Source organism: Zea mays, chromosome 4, assembly GCF_902167145.1.
Source record: "Zea mays cultivar B73 chromosome 4, Zm-B73-REFERENCE-NAM-5.0, whole genome shotgun sequence".
Lineage (NCBI taxonomy): Eukaryota > Viridiplantae > Streptophyta > Magnoliopsida > Poales > Poaceae > Zea > Zea mays.
Window position 1 is genome coordinate 197,577,445 of NC_050099.1, and position 17,266 is coordinate 197,594,710.

Consider the following 17,266-nt stretch of genomic DNA (forward strand, 5'->3'; position numbering starts at 1 on the left):
CCAGGCCTTGCCCTACGCTCCCCGCTCAGGCGGAAACCCATTGCGACCACATGGCTTGTGGCCCGTAACGGGTCGAGCCTGACATAAGGCCCATACGGCTGTGCAGTCTTTGCATTTATTGCGGAAAGGACACACTGCCTGCCACCACGCTGACGGGCGACGTGCCCTCTCAGCATTTAATGCGTCCTGTCCAATCCGCCGGTAGACGGCGTCAGGGTCACCCAGCAGACGGCGCGCCTGACTAGTCTGTCGGCAAACAGTGCGCCCGTGCCAAGCGGCGCACAGTACCCATCACCCCTTCTACAAGAAGCTTCCCCTGCACGCCGAGGATACGAAGATCTCGGACATCGGGGCACAAGAAGATTGCCCCACCAGCAAACATTGGTGGCTCCAAGTGCTATATTCTTTATGTCCCTGGGCCCACATGTCGGGGCCCAGCACCTTTGTGCATGCCCCCCTTCAGCTATAAAAGGGGAGGCATGCGACGTTACACACAAGCTCAATCTTTTAGGCTCACTCAGACACTCACAAGTTCATACAAGCTCTCAAACAATACATCACATAGTCGAGTAGGGTGTTACAAGTTCATACAAGCTCTCAAACAATACATCACATAGTGGAGTAGGGTGTTACGCTCCGGCGGCCCAAACCACTCTAGATCCTTGTGTGTTCTTATGTTCTTCCCATTTTCCAACTAACAAGCAAAACGCTTAGGCCCCTCCTCATCTTAAGATTTAGGGCGGGTGCACTCCGCCACCCGGTCGGAGATTTGCTCTCCGACATTTGGCGCGCCAGGTAGGGGGCTAGGCATTAGGTTTTTGCTTGTTTCCTTGCCCAAGCATGATGGTGCAGATCATTGAGCACCGCGCCGAGACTTTGGTAGATTTTGTGGTGGAGGGAGAAGCTGCTTCCTCCACACCGTAGGTTCCCAATCGCCCAGTACCAGGCACTACTGCTGTGCATGCCGCACAGCAGTACACGGCTGCGCAAACATCCTGGACTCCATCGAGGGCATCTCCTGGGGCGTTGTCGGCAACCAGGGAGCTGTTATGACACCCTCCAAGCTCCACAGCCTCACCAGGGGCCATGAAGCAATGGCAGGACGACGTCGATCGACTGCTCGGTATGGCACATTCTACCGCGACCAGGTCGAGGACGCGGTCATCCCGGCGCCAACACGAAGCGTCGGCATCTGTGCGCTCGCCCTCAGTAAGGGGCGCACAAACCAACAATCTCCGGGCAGAACTCAACCACAGGCGTGCGGGAGAGGATGCCCGGGTCTCTTTGGAAAGGGCACGCGAGCGCCGCCAAAACATTGATGGTCGCAACCTCGATCAAGATTTCGTTGCGGTTGCACCGCAGACACCGATGGGCACCCGGTCCCAAACAGGTGTCCCCTTGGCCGGTGTGGGCTGCGCCGCTCTTGCGGATCATCTCCACGCAGCGGCATGGCCACCCAAGTTTCGGTCGCACCTGCCAGAAAAATACGACGGAACATTGAACCCGTCAGAGTTCTTGCAGGTGTACGTTACCGCCATCACGACAGCAGGTGGAAACACCGCTGTGATGGCAACATACTTTCATGTGGCCTTGTCTAGACTTGCCCAGACCTGGCTCATGAACCTCACCCTGGGGTCAGTCTACTCCTGGGAGGAGCTCTGCACGCGGTTCGTTGCGAACTTCGCCAGTGCTTACCAACAGCACGGCGTGGAGGCCCACCTCCATGCGGTGAGGCAGGAGCTCGGGGAGACCCTCCGGAAGTTCATCTCCCGCTTCACCAAAGTGTGAGGTACTATACCTCGTATTTCTGATGCTTCCATCATCACGGCCTTCCGACAGGGAGTACGTGATGAAAAGATGCTGGAGAAGTTGGCCACACATGACGTGGAAACTGTCCCCACACTCTTCGCCCTGGCCGATAAATGCGCCAGAGCTGCCGAGGGCCGTGCATGGCACTCAGCCCCGCAAACCGGAGCTGCCCAGTCGGGTGGCTCGCATGCCGTCCCCCGGGATGGAAAGAAAAAAAGAAGAAGGACCGCAACTACCAGAGGCCACGGTCCACCGCTCTGGTGGTCGCAGCCACGACCGAGGGCCAGGGCGTTCGCAACAAACGCCCACGGCCACAGAGGGGTAACAGCGGCTCATGCCCTATGCACCCCAACGGTCGCCACAGCGCCGCGGAGTGTCGCGAGATCATTGACCTCGCGAAATGTGTCAGTGAGCGGCGCGAGCAGTCTTCCAGAGACGGCTCTCCACCTCATCGTCGACCTGGCAAAGAAAAGGTGGACGGTGGCGAGGTGGCCGCGGCTGAGCGGGATCTCGGGTATCAGTCGCCCAAAGGGGACCTGAAAGATGTCTTCGATGGAGGCTCCTACTCCGGTGAAGACAACTAGGCGGACCCCAGGGGGACCCCGTGCTCCCCAGTCTACGGAGCTGAAGCATGCCTTCCTCCGGAAACCCTTCTGGATCCCCCGCAGATCCAGGCAGCCAATAGGTACACGCGGAAGTGACCACAACCAAAGACAAGGGCTCCCATGTCAAATGCAAGTGGGGACCCGGAGTCGGGACCTAGCCCTACGGCAAGTACCAAACCAAGAAGGGCTCCGTAACTCTCCCCCAGCTGGGAAGGACCCTTCAAGGTAACGGGAATACACCGACCCAGGGGCAGCCATCTAGCTATGACTGGAGGAGTGCCTTACCCCGATGCCGAAACATCTCTGTAAGTTCTATTCATAGAGCAAGTCTGAGGGGTCGAATCTGTTTACTTTTTTGTAACTAGGTAACGCATATGTGTACAACAACCCGGTGGGGTCTGTCCCCGTAAACCCGGCCTATTGGTCTGCACACATGCATGACGAGTTATAATGAAAAACTACCCCGTGAGTCGTGCTCTTATGATAGTTCCATCTTGCTGCTCCATGGTCCTACCTTGCAGTCTTTCAGATAGTACTTTTTAGCTAACCCACCTGTACGGTTTCCGTCTGTCTGACATGACGACATCCGAATTGAGTAGCCAGGCTTGCAGTTTAAGGCCCCTGATACAAAAGTAGGGAGGTCCAATAGCCTGGGGGCCCGCTCTAGAGAACGGGACCCCGTTCCATGGGGTGGCCCGGAGCCCGTGTAGCCGCTCAGCCTGGTCCCATACCGTGGGCCTGCATGCTCCGTGTTGGAACTTGCTCTCAGCAGCAAGGAGGCCAACAGGGGTGAACAGTGGCGACAACAGGGTTACGTGCTCGGGGGCAATAGCTCTGTTAATCTAGCCTCTCATGGGCACTTTGCGGGGGTATTTATAGGTATCTGAGTGCCCAGCGCCTTGTGTTAATGACGCATGTGCCCTCAGACACCTAGTTTATCCCCAGAATATTCCCATAAAGCAGGGTTACAAGCTGTAATTACAAGAATGCCTTTACAAACTAGGCCCGTAACACAAGGGTGGCCACGCAGGGCCCGTTACGATGGGCCAGATCACACGTGGGCCTCAGAGCTGGACGAGGCCGTGCCTGCGGGATGACGTTGCCGCAGGCCTTCGTCTGGTGCCGGATCGAGCGAAGGGTGTCCCTGCCCGTTTTGTCTCTGTCAGACCAGCGACTGCGGCGAAGGCCTCGAGCGAGGGGTGGCGTCTTTGCCTTTGCCCCAACATTTGCCCTCCGAGGGACCAGTTCGACAAAGTCACCTGGTGCCGAAGACGTCGCTAGATGGCGGAGACGCTGCCCTCGCTCGAAGTGGTTCCGCGGGGGTTTTCGATGTGACCGTTGATGGACGGCGTACTGTTGGATTGCGGGTTTCCCGAAGCGTCGCGCCCTGTCGGATTGCGGGTTTCCCGAAGAGCCGCGCCCTGCCTATAAAAGGGGGCGGGGGTCGGCGCTTTTTGAACTTTGCCTTCCGCGCTCCGCGAAAACCCTAGCCGCCGCCGTCTTGCTGCTCGTCTGCCCGCCGTGCTCTTGCTTGCCGGAGATCTGGCTCGAGTGAAGCAGACCGCCCGCCGCCGCCGATGGTACGTAGCAATGTCGTCCTCTTCTTCTTCCGCCGCCACTACGCCGCCGGCCGCCACCTCGTCTGAGGAGACGTTGAGTAGCTTGATGGTGGAGGAGTTGCGTGCCGGCAACTCTGTTGATTTTGGTGTGTCACGGATGACGTCAGCCCGCGTTGAAGATATGCAGCGGTTGGGCTACTTTGGTGGCGGAGTTGCTCGTGCTCCGGGGACGGAGGAAGTCCCCGAGCCGGAGGGTGAGTTGGTCGTTTTCGAGGCGTTCTTCGCCGCCGGTCTCCGCTTGCCTACGCACCAGTTTGTTGGCGAAGTCCTGCGTAGATTCAACGTTCAAATACATCAGCTGACACCGAATGTCGTGGTGGCACTGGCGAAGTATGTCTGGGCGACGACTTCGTACGGCGGACAGCCGTCGGTTGAAGTTTTTGCGAAGTATTATTGTTTGCATTGGCAGAAGAGGATGATTGGGGACGAAGTTGCCCAGTTCGGGTCGTGCACATTCACGCCGAAGACCGGCAAGACCACAATGCAAGTAGTGGAGTTGGTTCCGTGCGCCCGCAACAAGTGGGGCAATTGGAATGAATTTTGGTTTTACGTTGCTGAGGCTACTGTCGAAGGCCATGAGGGACTCCCCGTGTCTGAGATGTGCTCTCACTATTACTCTGCGTATCCGTCCTTTGAAGTGGTAGAGGAGGATGCAGACGAAGGGGCCCTTCGGTGCGCCGCCGGTCAGAGCAGTGGGCGTGATTTAGTTGAAGAGTTCGTGGCGTACGGGGTGTGGCCCTTGGCGCATGGCTGGGCGTTGGGCGAAGTGTGCCATCGCCAGATGCCCTTTCACGGAGGAAGGGTGGTGCGAAGTCCTGCTTTCGCATTGAATCTGCGAAACCGTGACCCGGCCGCCTTTGTGCGCGATGCGGAGGACGGGGCGGTGCGGCTCGTGGGACGTTACGTGCCGAGGACGGAAGGCCAGCGCAGCTTTGATATCCGCGGGTCAAATGACCGTTTGAACAGGGTCTTCGAATTAAATCAATTGTCGTACGACGGCTATCCTGGTCAAGACGAAGCGGACCGCCGTGGGAAGAAGCCGGCGGTGGAGACTGGAGACGACCCTGCGCCGGCGGCCGCCCCTTCCTCGAAAAAGAGAAAATTAGGTACTGCGATGGGAGGACTTGGGGTGTCTGATAGCTTTGCTAGAGAGTTGATGAGGACGTGTGCGGCCCTGGGGGAGAGGATGTCTTCGCCCGAGCTCCGGGAGTCTTCGGCTCGGATGCTGAGGGTTACCGGGGGTTGCTGGCCTAGGAATGTTCCTATCCCCTGCGCGGCTGACGAGGACTGTTTTACATCTCGTATGGTTCGTCAGTGGAGAGTTTTTCCTTACGGGCGGAATATCGATGTTGTTGTGTGGGCAGTGATGGACAAGGATCGCCAAGGGGCGGCGCAAAAACGCCAGGCGGCTGTCAGGCTGCATGAAGCTAGGCCGAAGAGGCAGCGGGGGGCTGCGAAGGCTGCGGCCTCCGGCGGAGGCAAGCCGCCGCTGGCGGCGAAGGCGGGCGCCTCTGCACCAAGCAAGGCACCGGAGGCAACGGCGGGCGCCGGAGGCTCCAAGTCAACGAAGGTGGTGCCGCCGGCCAGCGGAGTGGCGGAGGCTTCGAAGGCGGCCCGAGCGTTGCCGTTGTCGGGCAAGCGCGTTGCCGACTTCGGCACCGATATTACTGTAGACGACTATCTTGGTGGTAAGTCGTTGGCCTATTATTATATATATATATATTTTTAATTCGAAGATGCATTGCAGGGTCGGACGAGGGCCAGCTTGCTATGGTTGCGCCTGGCGCGGAGATCGCGATGGCGGCCATAGTGCCGAAGGCGAGGGGCGAGGCCCTTGACGCCGGAGGCGAGGTGTCGGCCCTCGCGGTGGTCAGGGACGAGGCGGGCGCAGCGACCCGCCGGCTGAAGGGAGTGACGGAGGCGCTGAGTCAGGCGACGGAGGCGCTGAGTCAGGTCCGCTGAGTTATACTCTCTCCCCCACCTCTGTCTTTTGGGGCAACGGCCTTACGTGTGCTCTGCAGGTGGCTGACTTCGCCAGCCGTACTGCGTCGGGGGCCCTCACGGCAGCTGTGTCTGCCGAAGTCGAGAGACTTCGGACACAACATGCTGACGCTGTCCGCGAGAAATCGGCCTCCGACAGCAAGTGTCGTAAGCTGACGGACAGGGTGGCCGCCTTGGAGAGGGAGAAGGCTGACCTCCGGCGCCAACTGGCGGCGGAGAGGAGGGAGGCCAACGAGGCCATCGCCAAGGAGCAGGCTGCACAGGCGGAGGCCAAACTGGCGCGGGCGGAGGGCAATCTTGCCAAGGAGCTCGCCGAACATCTGCAGGAGCGGCTTACCGCCCTGGAGAGCCGCGCGAAGGGGGCCGAGGCCGCGATGCGTGCGGAGGCTGAACGGACGCGCGCTCAGCTTATGGATACATATCGTGAGCTGGGCGCGCGGACCGGCGACTTCGAGGTGCCGGACCGAGAGCCCGGGCTTCGTTGTCTGCAATGGGTGCAGGAGGAGCTGCAGGAACTCCCCACTGTCGTGGGGGGTTTATGTCGTACGCCTCCCTGGTCACCTGCGAGGGGGCGATGAACGCACTCTCCCGCGAAGGGTGCCGGCACTTCGAGGTCTTCGACCAGGCGGATGAAGATTTTGAGCGAGATGTCTATAAGATCGAAGACCCCGTTGTGAAGGAATCTGCCGGGGCCCTCTACGACTGGATGTGGGGTCCGCATGGTCGTGAGGTGGTCAGGGAGCGGGCCGAGACTGCGAGGGCTCAGGTAACGTTGTTGTTTGTTTGGCGTTTGCTGTATGCGGGCTGTGCGTGTGTTTGCTGAATTTGTGTGTCTTGTCCTAGGCGGTGCGTGGCGAGCGGGTGGACGACTTCGGGGCGCTGAACAGCGCGCTGCCTGACCCGGAGCCGACCCCTGCGGAGGCCGTGCCTGGGGTCGCCCTGGAGCCAACCCCGGAGACCGCGGCGATCGCGACGGCTGCCCCTACATCTGCTGCGGCCGGCGAGGACCTGCCCCCAAAGGTGGCCGAAGGCGCCCCTGATGCCCCCGCGGCTGCTGTGCCGAGTGCTGAAGGTCCCACGGCGGAGGCGGCGGAAACAACGGCGGAAGCGGCGGTGGAGGCAACGGCGGAGGCTCCCGCAGCGTCAGGGCCTTCGCAGGTGGCGTAGTGGGTGTTTAGGGTTTGGGGATTTTGGATGTTGTGCTGAATTTTGGTTGCTGCGCAGGTTCAAGATTTTGGGCCTGCGCACGCAACCGCTACTACTGAGTTTTTGGCGGCTTCGACCGCGGAAGATGGTAATGAATATGGTGGGTCTACATCTGAGTTTTTTGATTTTACTGACTCTGGGAGCTCGGTTGAGTGGACTGAGGAGTCGTCGGAGGAGGACTTGGATTATTTTGCGGCTTTGGACGTGGCTGCGGCGGAGGCTTCGCCACACGCCGCGGACGCGCCAGACGTGCCTGGCCCTAGCACCGGGCGCCGACGACGAAGGGCGGTTGCAAAGCGTAGGGTTAGCGCGGAGGAGGGGGCTCGGCTTCGTGTGAGTAGGGCTGGTCGACAGGAACTGTTGTCTTTGCCGGCCGCCGCGAGTACAGGGGAAGGGGAACTGCGAAGTCTTTTTGCGGGTGAGGAGCTTAGGATAATGTTATTTAATTATAGAGAGATGGGAATTATTCCTAAGGTTGAGCCGATGTAGAGTGTGGCGCCCTCGCTTGTATATGTGTAAAGGCTTGTGCTCTGTCTGGTATGTTATAGTCGGTTTTAACGTGGACGGTTTGATGTTGTCGTTTCTGCTTTTGTTGTACTAGTTCGGCTGCGCCTTTTAGGCGGCTTCTGCGCGGATAGTCTTTGCGGTAGACTTCGGGTTTTTTCGCACTTGTTGTGCTAGTCCGGCTGCACCCTTAGGCGACTTCTGCGCGGATGGTCTTCGCGATAGACTTCGTGTCTTTTTGCACTTGTTGTGCTAGTCCGGCTGCACCCTTAGGCGACTTCTGCGCGGATAGTCTTCGCGATAGACTTCGTGTTTTTTCGCACTTGTTGTGCTAGTCCGGCTGCACCCTTAGGCGACTTCTGCGCGGATAGTCTTCGCGATAGACTTCGTATTTTTTCGCACTTGTTGTGCTAGTCCGGCTGCACCCTTAGGCGACTTCTGCGCGGATGGTCTTCGCGATAGACTTCGTGTCTTTTCGCACTTGTTGTGCTAGTCCGGCTGCACCCTTAGGCGACTTCTGCGCGGATGGTCTTCGCGATAGACTTCGTGTTTTTTCGCACTTGTTGTGCTAGTCCGGCTGCACCCTTAGGCGACTTCTGCGCGGATAGTCTTCGCGATAGACTTCGTGTTTTTTCGCACTTGTTGTGCTAGTCCGGCTGCACCCTTAGGCGACTTCTGCGCGGATTTGTCGCACGCGAGGGTGGCTAGCGCTTAGCCTCGCGGTGACCTCGAATTGGTCGAATGTCGAAGACCGTCGTCGCGGTCTTTTTTCGACGCATGTTTTTGCGGGGGATTTTTCACACATGTATTACATGGCTCCGCCTCGTTAAAAACCTCACCCCCCGGGAGGAAAAGAGTGCGGGCCGGTACAAGATTGTTTTTTGGCGAGTTACAAGGGCGAAGTCAGCCCTAATGAGTCAAACAAAAAATTTGCGAAGGTTGTCGATGTTCCAGGAGTGCTCCAGGTCCTCGCCGTTTGGCGTTGTGAGCCTGTAAGCGCTGGGGGAAGCTTTTGTCTTGACTATAAAGGGGCCCTCCCACTTGGGCTCCAGCTTTCCCCTGGACTCCGTCCGAGCTGTTCGGACGAGTACGAGGTCCCCTTCGCTGAACTCCCTCGGGATGACTGCGTGGTCGCGCCATGCTTTGGTCTGGGCTTGGTATTTGTTTAGGGCCTGTAGGGCGAAGACCCGGTCTCCGTCAATGAGATCTTTTGAAGTTGGTTCGTCCACGTCGGGGATGGCTGACGGAACTGTACGCGGGGACCCATGCTTTATTTCTTGCGGGGTCATGGCCTCCGATCCGTATAGAAGGCGGAAAGGAGTGAACCCAGTCGCCCTGCACTCAGTTGTGTTTAGCGCCCAGACTGCCTCAGGTAATAGATCGGTCCATCTGCCTTTTTTTTCATCGAGGAGCATCTTCTTAACAGCTGTGAAGATTTTCCCATTGGCGCGCTCCACGACCCCGTTGGACTGCGGATGATAGACTGAAGCGAAGGCAAGCTTGGTGCCGATGGAAAAGCAAAAATCCTTGAAATCTTGGCTGTCAAACTGCTTGCCGTTGTCAACTGTTAGCTCGGACGGTACTCCGAAGCGGCAAACAATGTTTTGCCAGAAGAATTTCTGGGCAGTCTTTGATGTTATTGTACAAACAGCCCTCGCTTCGATGCATTTGGTGAAGTATTCGACGGCTACGAAGGCGAACTTAAGGTTCCCCTGAGCGGTGGGCAGGGGCCCGACAATGTCCAGGCCCCAGCGCTGGAGAGGCCATGTATGGGCAATCAGCTTTGTATACTGCGAGGGGTTGCCTGATCGAGGAGAAAACTTCTGGCAGGCTTCGCAGGACCTTGTGACCCGATTTGCGGCACAGATCATTGCGGGCCAGTAAAACCCTTGGCGGATCACCTTGGCAGCTAGGGCCCTAGGCCCTGCGTGCGAGCCGCACGTGCCACTGTGGACTTCACGTAGGATCTGCATGCCTTCGGTTTCGGTGACGCACTTAAGCATTGGCTGACTGACCCCTTTCTTGTAGAGTTGGCCCTCGATCAGTGCGAAGTCCCGGCTTCGATGTCTGAGGCGCTTGGCCTCGCTGACGTCGGTTGGATGATAGTATCCCTGTAGGAACAGGGTTATTGGTGCCCGCCAGTCTTCGGTCATGATTAGGTTGACTATGCGGTGGCCCTCGCTATCATTAGTTATTTGGAGCCCTTCGGGGCTCCGGACGGCTGGCGTGCCGATGGTGTGAAAGAACACGTCGGAAGGCAAGGGCTCGCCCCTGGCGGCAGCCTTGGCCAATGCATCGGCCTCCTCGTTCTTGGCCCTATCCACATGCTGCAAGGTGAATCCCTTGAACTGTCTCTCGAGACTTCGGATAGCCGCGAGGTATTGCATGAGCGCGGGGTCTTTTGCTGCATAGTCTTTCTCGACCTGGCCGGCAACTATCTTGGAGTCTGTCTTGATGATACATGTGGTGACTCCGAGGGCCCTTAGCTTGCGGAGGCCGAGGATAACCGCTTCATACTCTGCTATATTGTTTGTGCATCTGTCGGATTCCAGAGCGAAGCTGAGGCGTGCTGCATATCTGTGTTTGACTCCGGCTGGTGAGGTGACGACTGCAGCGACGCCTGCCCCCGCATGGCACCATGCGCCGTCGCAATGGATGGTCCAAACCTTCTCTGTGGACGGCTGTGTTATTGGCCCAGTCCAGTCGACGACGAAGTCTGCCAGGACTTGTGACTTGATGGCTGTCCTGGGCTCAAAGCTGATGTGGTAGCCGGAGAGTTCGGCTGCCCACTTGGCAATCCTCACCGATGCCTCCGGATTTCTGAATAGTTCGCCGAGCCCCCTGTCTGAGGTGACTCGGACCTTGAATGCTTCAAAGTAATGGCGCAGTTTGCGCGAGGACATAACAACTGCGTAGGCGATCTTCTCCAGCTCTGTCATGTTGCATTTGGACGGTGTCAGGACCTCGGAGACATAGTAAACAGGGCACTGTCTGACTGCGCCCTCAACTGTCTGCTCCTGCACTAGTGCCGCACTGACCGCGTGCGGCGAAGCCGCGACATAGAGCAATAGGGGGAGCGAGGAGTCGGGGCTTGTGAGGATGGCCAGCTCCGACAGGTACTGTTTTAGTGAGGCGAAGGCCGCTGCTTGCTCCGGCCCCCAGGCGAAGTCTTTCGCACCGCGGAGTGTTTTGAGGAAGGGGAGACTTCGCTCGGCGGACCTGGAGATGAATCTGTTGAGAGCGGCCAATCTGCCTGTCAGACGCTGGACGTCCCTGGCGGACTGCGGAGGCGACATGTCGACGATGGCCTGGATCTTGGTTGGGTTGGCCTCGATGCCGCGGTGTGACACCAAGTAGCCCAATATCTTGCCCTGGCGAACACCGAAGACGCACTTTTCCGGGTTCAGGCGGAGTCGTGCATCTCGCATGTTCGTGAATGTCTCGGCGAGGTCGGCGAGATGGTCTTCCTTATTCTTGCTGGCGACGACGATGTCGTCCACATATGTAAATATGTTTCTGCCAACCTGCCCTTCGAGTACTGTTTTGGTGAGTCTGGAGAAGGTGGACCCTGCATTCTTGAGTCCCTCCGGCATCCTGATGAAGCAATAAGTGCCAAAGGGTGTTATAAAGCTGGTGCTAGCCTTGTCTTCCTCCTTCATGTATATCTGGTGATAGCCGGAGAAGCAGTCAAGGAGTGACATGACCTCGCATCCGGCCGCGCTATCGACTATTTTGTCGATCCGCGGCAACGGGAAATTGTCCTTCGGGCAGGCCTTATTGAGACTGGTGAAGTCTATGCACATTCGCCATTTCCCGCTTTTTTCTGTACCATTACGACATTGGAGAGCCACGTGGGGTAAGCCACTGGCTCGATGAATTTAGCTTCTAGGAGGCGGTGCACCTCCGCCTTGGCGTCCTCTGTCTTTTCGTCGGACATTTTGCGGAGCCTTTGCTTTTTTGGTCGCACCGAAGGGTCAATTCCCAAGCTGTGCTCAATTATGGATCGGCTGACTCCGACCAGGTCTAAGGCGGACCAGGCGAAGACATCTTTATTCTTGGCCAGGCAGCAGAGAAGCTTCTCTTCTTCATGTGATGTAAGGTCTTCGCTGATAGTGACTGTCTGCTTGGGCGTGGCCTGATCAAGGGGGACAATCTTGGTCCCGTCTTGGCTCTACAACTATGCCTTGTCGTGCTGCTTATCGGTTGGGCTGGCGGGCGCAGGGACCTCGCGCTGGGTCGTGAGACAGTGTACGTTCCTCTGACCAGGCACGAAGTCCCGCTCTATGTTGCGCGCCGTCTGCTGGTTGCCGTAGATCGTGATAGCGCCTAGCGGACCTGGTATCTTCATACATAGGTACAGTCCGTGGATGGCAGCTTCGAACTTATTGATGGAGCCCCGACCCATGATGGTGTTGTACGGATATACCATGTCGACAATGTCGAAGGTTACTTGCTCACTTCGGGCATTGGGTGCTACACCGAAGGAGAGGGGTAGCTCTATTTTGCCAACGGGAAAGGTGCCTTTGCCGCCGAAACCATACAACGGATTGTCCGAAGGCTTGAGCAGGCTGTGGCTTATACCCATGCGGTCGAAGGCGTGGAGGAAGATGATGTCCGCCTGACTGCCGTTGTCGACTAGGACTTTGTGTAAGTCCCAGCCTGCCACGCTGCAATTGATGACCATAACGTCGATGTGGGGGGCGCTGCGCAGGTCGACGTCTCGTGCGTCGAAGGTTAGCGGTATGTGGGACCACTTCGTCTGCACGACTGGGCCAGTGACTGCGACATGGTTGATGCTGCGGTAGTGGTCCCGCTTCTGCCGCTTGGTGTCGAAGTCAGTGCTGGACCCCCCTGTTATCATGTGAATGACTCCGCGATATGGTTGATCGGCGAAGTCTTCCTGCTTTGGGGCATGGGGGATGTTTTGATGTTGCTGGTGTGGTGGGGGGGGTGGAGGAGGTACGATTTGTACTTCCGGATGGTGTTGGTAAGCGTGGTGCGGTGGATGCGGAGCGGGAGCGTGGATATATGGTGGAGGGGGTGGCTGGTAATTATGCGCGACAATTCTGGGATTGTCGGCTGGCTGCGCCCGCGCCATTCTGTCTCTGGTGGCCTTCGTTTCGGGGCAGTCTTTGGTTTGGTGGGCGCAGTCTTCGCCGTGGAAAAGGCAATAGAACCGGCGCGGCGGCTGCGCGCGCCCTCGGCCCCTGCCACGAGTTCCATTTCCGCGGCCCTGGGGGGATATTCCTGGCGACGAGGGGGGTCAGCAACAGGCTGCTGGTTGGCGATGTTGTGCACTTGCTGCTGACTGCGGCCATCTCGACCGGAGTCTGGTTGCGGAGTCCTCGTCCACGTGCGGCTGGACTGCGGGGCATCTTTGGGCTTCCGCTGTGACTCAACCTTGCGCTGGTGGAGCTCTTCGGATTTGGCATATTTTTCAAAGAGCTGATATAACTCCTGGAGGTTCTTGGGTGGATCTCTGATACAGTGGCTGTAGAGGACGCCGGCCCGAAGGCCACTGATGGCGTAGTGGATAGCGATCTGATCATCGACGGAGGGCAGCTGTGACTTGAGTGTTAAGAATTTGCGGTAATACTCCCGCAGAGTCTCCTTTTCCAGCTGTTTGCAAAGCGAGAGCTCGGCCAAAGCGTCGGTGTCTGGACGGTACCCTTGGAAGTTGAGAAGGAACTTGTCCCTGAGACTTCTCCACGAATCAATGGACAGCGGAGGCAATCTGGTGAACCAGGTGAGTGCTGGGCCCTCTAGGGCGATGATGAAAGACTTCGCCATTGTGGCGTCGTCCCCTCCGGCGGATGCAACGGTGACTTGATAACTCATTATGTATTGCGCCGGGTCGGTGCTGCCGTTGTACTGGGATATGCCCCTGCTCGGAAGTTAGCTGGCCAAGGCGTCACTTGCAGGTGTGGCGCCAGGGGACTTCGCTCGTCGAGGTAGTTGACCCCTTGGAATGGCGCGCCGTGCTGGAAGGCGTGGTCATGCTGGGGGAAACGCGGGTTCTCCGGCTGCGCCCGGTGTTGCAGGGGTGGGCCATGCTGCAGGCCGAGGTGGCCTTCGCGTGTGTCTTCCGGTTGTGCGCGCTGCTGGCGGGGTGGTTCTTGCTGTAGACCGAGGTGGCCTTCGCGCTGCATCAGCGCGATCTCGCGCTCGAGGTCTTGGGCCTTCTGCTCCTCGTCGCGTATCATTTGCCGCACCTTGGCTAGTGCGGACACACGCTGGCGCTTGGCCTCCAGTATCTCTTTCTGCCTCTGGAGATTGCGGTTCTTGAGGCGCAGGGCGCGCAGCTGTAACTGTTCTTCTGTAGAGACGCCGAGGACCTCGCCGTCCTCGGTGAGATCCGCGCCCTCCAGTGGGGCGAAGCCTGGGGGCGGCTGCGATTGTCCTTCGGGCCCGCAGGTGCGGAAGGTGTCGTCTTCGTAGGTGCGGGGAACATTGTCTTCAGTGGGCTCTTGGTGGGTGGATTGGGTGAGGGCGAGGGCCTTACCCTTTCTTGCGGCAAGCAGTGCTGCCTTCGCAGCCTCGTCAGCCTTCGGGTTAGCTCTCTTGGGTGCCATCGCGGGTGGTTTTGTCGTAGCACGAACGGTGGGCGCCAAATGTTGGAACTTGCTCTCAGCAGCAAGGAGGCCAACAGGGGTGAACAGTGGCGACAACAGGGTTACGTGCTCGGGGGCAATAGCTCTGTTAATCTAGCCTCTCACGGGCACTGTGCGGGGGTATTTATTGGTATCTGAGTGCCCAGCGCCTTGTGTTAATGACGCATGTGCCCTCAGACACCTAGTTTATCCCCAGAATATTCCCATAAAGCAGGGTTACAAGCTGTAATTACAAGAATGCCTTTACAAACTAGGCCCGTAACACAAGGGCGGCCACGCAGGGCCCGTTACGATGGGCCAGATCACACGTGGGCCTCAGAGCTGGACGAGGCCGTGCCTGCGGGATGACGTCGCCGCAGGCCTTCGTCTGGTGTCGGATCGAGCGAAGGGTGTCCCTGCCCGTTTTGTCTCTGTCAGACCAGCGACTGCGGCGAAGGCCTCGAGCGAGGGGTGGCGTCTTTGCCTTCGCCCCAACACTCCGCCACTCTGTGATGGGTACTTAGTATCCGGAGCTATAAGTCTTGCGGGTCCGACAACCTTGGGACCAGAGCTAGAGAATGGGCATTAGTCTCCTGGGGTGGTCCGGAGCCCATGCAGCCGCTCAGCCTGGTTCCGTACCGTGGGCCTGCACGCTCCACCGCCCTGCGACAAGTGTCCTAGTATCTAGAACCGCGACCCAAGGGGGTTTGGACACGCAACTTGGCCACCTGGACTAAAACCTGTGTGTCCCGAGCATGTATCAAAGTACAGCAAATGTCAGACAAGGAACCCTATGAGGTGTACTACTAATGCTTCCTAGCTAAAGCTGTGTACAGATCCAGATCCCAGCAAGGCTGCCTCCCGAGGATTGTTGAAAACCTTTTTAGAAACGCTGGTATCCAACCTCAACACATCAAGCCTGCATCCTAGGCGGGGGCCAGGTACCAAGGAGGAGTCAACAATATCGCACACAGCAGGAACAAGTTGAAAATAGATAAGTGCTAATACTGCTTAACAAATAGTACTCTTGAGTACCTTACAAAAAGCGAAAGTATTACATTTATTTTCGAGTGGAGCCCTAGTTCCATTTCTACTCTGCAAGTATGAACTACCTCCACACCAGTAAGGGCCGCGGGATAGCTAGCTCTGAGCAGCTCGCCAGCGGAGGAGACCACATCAGCACCGACGGTGGCGGCCACCTCTGCATCGACGACTCACCAAGCAGCGGCGACCATCTCAGCATGTACACCGCTGCGAAAGGGTCCTCGCCCCCGTCTTCCTACGGGGGGCAACAACGAGGCCATTAAAGCCAAAGATCCAGAGGTCCGGCGGCAGGTGGCACTGATGGTCTCGCCAGCGGAGGCAACCACCTATGCAGTGGGGAGCCTCACCAGCGGCGGCGACCACCTCAGCACCGACGACAGTGGCCACCTGCGCACCAGTGCCGTATCGGCGAATGGCGGCCACCCCAGCGCGCGCGAAGAGGTCCTTGCTCCCGTCCTCACTGCGGGAGTGAGGACAAGACCATCCAAGAACGCCGCCGCCGCCCCCACGGCATACAACGTCTTGTACGACCCCCCGGTGCAGCCAGTGACACGGGAGAAGTCGTGGGTGTGGCCAACCTGCGCACGGCGTGACCGTCACCCGTGCAGTGGATGGACAGCCACGCCCCGTCCAAGCGGCAGGAGGCAGCGCCGGAGGCGGCACCAAAGCCACCTAGGTCGAGGAGCCAGACACGCGACAGCTAACGTCGCCTCAGACGGCTGACCCCGCGTAGCCGAAGTTCGCCTCCTTCGCAAGGCTGGCGAACACCCTTCTCCCCCGAATGCTAGAGGAAGAAGCGGGCCGCCAGTCCATGTGGAGGGTAGGACTCCGACTCGGCGCACCCTCCTCCCCAGCGCGGATGATGAACATCCTTGAAGCTGAGGGCAGGGGGAGGCCGCAGCCCGGCTCGCTTCTCTCCACCACAAGGCTGGTAGTCATCCTTGTGGATGACCACCGGCCGGAGGTTGCGACCGGGCTGCATGATGAAAATCCTTGAAGCCAAGCGATGGCAGAAGAATGCCAACCCCCATGGGGTTGCACTCCTCTAACAACAACAAGAAGAAGACAAGATCGGCGGCGCCGCCATGAGCGCGAGCTCTTCGGCGATGAGATCGCCGGAGGAGACGGCCCTGATGCGGATTCAGCATTGCTAGAGTCAACCAAGTCAGTGTTGATGCTACTGTTGACGGGGCTGATATTGCTATCAGTATGTTTTATATTAATTCAATTCCTGTAGCAATATTATTTGATCCTGGAGCTACGCATTCGTTCATTTCTGCTCGCTATGTCAACACAAATGAGTTACCACTTCAAACTATGCAAAAACCACTGATAGTAATTACCCCTAAAGGGCCTATTGAAGCAAATTATATGACCAACAGATTAACACTGACAATTATGGGAATGGAATTCTGGTCTATGACTATAGTATTAGAAGAAAGCAGTATAGATATGAAACTTGTTATGTCATGGTTAAGGAAAGCTGGCAGTTATACATTGTGCTAGGGAAACTGTACAACTCACCAGTCCAAAAGAAGAAAGATTTGAAGTCATGATTACCATAACCCCCCTACCAGACCCGTCATATATCTAGTAGATGGTAAATTTGTGGGCAGAAACATCCGTCATGAGAAACATCTACGAATGGTGCTACAGAAGTTACAGGATAATCAGCTCTATGCCAAGTATAGCAAGTGTGAGTTCTGGATTGACGAAGTGCCATTCCTTGGACACATCATCTCCAATGGAGGAATATCAGTGGATCCGGTTAAAGTAAGAGAAATAGTGGGATGGAAGATAACAAGCTCGGTTACTAAAATCCGGAGTTTCTTTGGACTCGCAGTTTACTACCGGTGATTTATTGAAGGATTCTCTAAGATTGCTAAGC